This window comes from Pteropus vampyrus, unplaced genomic scaffold (genome assembly GCF_000151845.1).
Source record: "Pteropus vampyrus isolate Shadow unplaced genomic scaffold, Pvam_2.0 Scaffold1000000278, whole genome shotgun sequence".
NCBI lineage: Eukaryota > Metazoa > Chordata > Mammalia > Chiroptera > Pteropodidae > Pteropus > Pteropus vampyrus.
In genome coordinates, this window is record NW_011914680.1 from 1 (window position 1) to 2753 (window position 2753).

At 46.9% G+C, this 2753-nt stretch overlaps 1 long non-coding RNA gene across 1 annotated transcript; it reads left to right on the forward strand.

Annotated features, from left to right (window-relative positions):
* Positions 1-91: 91 nt before the first annotated feature.
* Positions 92-2608, forward strand: LOC105311122. The gene is made up of 2 exons (XR_897624.2): positions 92-411; positions 2567-2608. It is a non-coding gene; the product is annotated as an uncharacterized LOC105311122 (long non-coding RNA).
* Positions 2609-2753: the final 145 nt, after the last annotated feature.

Here is a 2753-nt window from a genome sequence, read left to right on the forward strand (position 1 = left end):
CACCCTCCGCGAAGCCCCGCCCCCCGCGGCGGCCCTCCAATCGGCTGCGCGGTCCGGGCCCGGCCCCCGCGCGTCACGTGACGCGCCCAGGCCCCGCTTCCGGCGCGTCGCGGTCGGCTGACGTCGCCGGGGACCGGCGTCGCGTCAGGGCTGGCCGGTGGTGGCAGCGGCGGCGATGGCAGCGGACACCGAGCGCGTTTGAAGGCTCGGACCCGCTCCCTCCCGCGCGACCTCGGGCCCGACCCGGCGCTGCGGCCCCAGCTCGCTGCGCTCCGCTCCCGCTCCCTCCCCGGCGCTGCCTGGGCGGAGGCGGAGTCGGAGGCGGCGGCGGAGGCCCGGGCTGGCCGCCCTGCTCGTGCCCCCGCTCGGCCCGGGACGGCCCGACTGCTGTGCGGAGAGGAGGCCGAGTCGGTAAGAGGCGGCGTCGGCGGCGGCGGGGCTTGGAGGCCGCCCGGCCCCCGCCTGGCCGCCCAGGACGCCACGGCGCCGGTGTCTCTCTCCGGCCGCTCCCCTCCCGCGTTCCTCCCCATAACTCGCCGCCCCTATTGTCTGGGCGCCGCCGCTCCCTCACCCCCTCCCTTCCTTCCCCCCTGCTGAGGGCCGGACGACTGTCAAACCTGGAGGCGTCTCCAGCTCCCCGCCAGCGCTGTCGGAGCCTTTCCTGTCTGTCTCCTGCCACCCTCCTCCCGCCCCGCATCTCTCCCCACCGTTTTTTTGGCCCCGCGGCCATTCTCTGACCTTTGCTTCACTTTGCTAGTGTTGCATCCTCTTGATAATTTTCCCTTTCCTCCAGTTGTCATCTCTCACAACTTTCTCCATCCTTCTTTCTTTTTTTTTGCCATTCTTTCCCGCTTTTCTTCCCGTTTTTACTCCTCTCCGTTCTCTCTGTCTCCGTTTCTCTTTTTTGCTCCAAGTTTTTTCCCCAATAGACTTTTACTTTGTCTTACTTTTCTTTAATTCAGATCCCTCCTCATCTCCCCTCTCCACCTATGAAAGAGGAAATCTAGCCTTTTCTGGTTACTCAAACCGAAGTATCACTGTGGAATTATACGTCGTAATTCTATTACTATTTATGGTTTGCAGTCTGAGCCTAGAAAATGTTAGCGAGCTACTCCCTGCGAAGTTCTTCCCGTGACAAACAGCAGGAAAGGTTGATTAGATTTCTACACAGACGTTTAAGTAGCTGCCTTACACGTTGCACCAGATCTCTTAAAAATATTCATGGTTTTGTGCCGTTTACACCAAATAACCCTGATAGCTTCCTGTTAACTTTAACGCATTAGTGTTTGCTTCTTCCATGGCAAGAGAATATCCGCCCCCCACCCCCATTAGTATTTAAGTGTATTTCACATATTTTATGGCAGGTGTTGGTGTTATTTCTCCCCTTGAGATCAGATTTTTTTCAAAGAGGAAAATTGGTTTTTATGTTTGCTGTTAGGTCTTGTCCCTTTTGAGTGGTGACTAAACCATTTTAAAAACCTACACATTTGTGTGTTTTCCTTTTTAAACTGGAAGCATTGTCATTTTCGTAATTCTAAGTACCAGAATTAAGAGCCATCTCTTCTCCCCTAATAACAATAGATTTACATTCCCGATTACCTGTTATATTTTGATCAGGCTATCAAAAATGAGTTCATATTCTTTAGGTACTAGGTAGTGAAAAAGAGGCTACCTCAAGTGTGCTGGGCAGCCCCTGTGTCCAAAAGGGTAATAAATAATCCATGTGTCAGCGATCTAGGGAGGAATAGATAACTCTTTTGTAGTTTTTTGCTTGTTTGAATGTTACAACCACATTTATTGTCAGTATTGAAATTGACAGGGGCATGTCATCATTGCTTATTGAATGTGAAGTATAGGAAAGAAATTTTCTTTGGAACTTCATATGTTAAATTAAAATTATTGGATCATTTGCTGCCAGGGTGGGAGATCATAGGTAATGAAAAATCCTAATCACAAGAGGAATTATTAAAATCTTCACTGACAGAGGAGTGTGTCTGTCGTTTTTCCATCTTTGTGTGTTCTTCAGTGTCTTATCAAGTATTTTGTGTTACCAGGTACTAAATATTTGTTGAAAAATTTGGTTAATTTTTCTCTTAAGAATTTCAGTAGTCATATTCCAGAGCGCTCAGCTGTCTTGATTTTTCAAAGACCGAAAAACATTTTCAGTTGTTACTGTGGAGAGTTTTCTTGGTTATTTTCCAAGTTAAAACTTAAAGCATTGTAGTTTTAATGCCCAACTGTTTATTCTTTAAGTTAAAACTTAAAGCATTGTAGTTTTAATGCCCAATTGTTTATTCTTTAAGTTAAAACTTAAAGCATTGTAGTTTTAATGCCCAATTGTTTATTCTTTTTCAGCAGTTATCTCTTTAATGTCCTTTTTCTTAATTCATTCTTGATAGATTGCCCGTAAGTTGCACAGTACTTTGCCTGTAGATATTGGTAATTATCATTCAAATTTTTAAAAAATTCGGTAGTTATTTTGGCTTCTCTTGTAATGTTTTAAGAATTCTGTTTAAATCCTTATGCATTTTATGCATCAGAATCTAACATTTTTTTTCCTCTCGAGGTAGTGAAAAAAGAACACTGAAGAATAGCATCTCAAGATGAGTAAAAAGCCCCCAAATCGTCCTGGAATCACTTTTGAGATCGGTGCTCGTTTGGAGGCACTGGACTACTTACAAAAATGGTATGGAAAACATGGAGCTCTTACCCTAAAGCATGCTATGGTACATATGCTGGTTCATGCTGCTGTC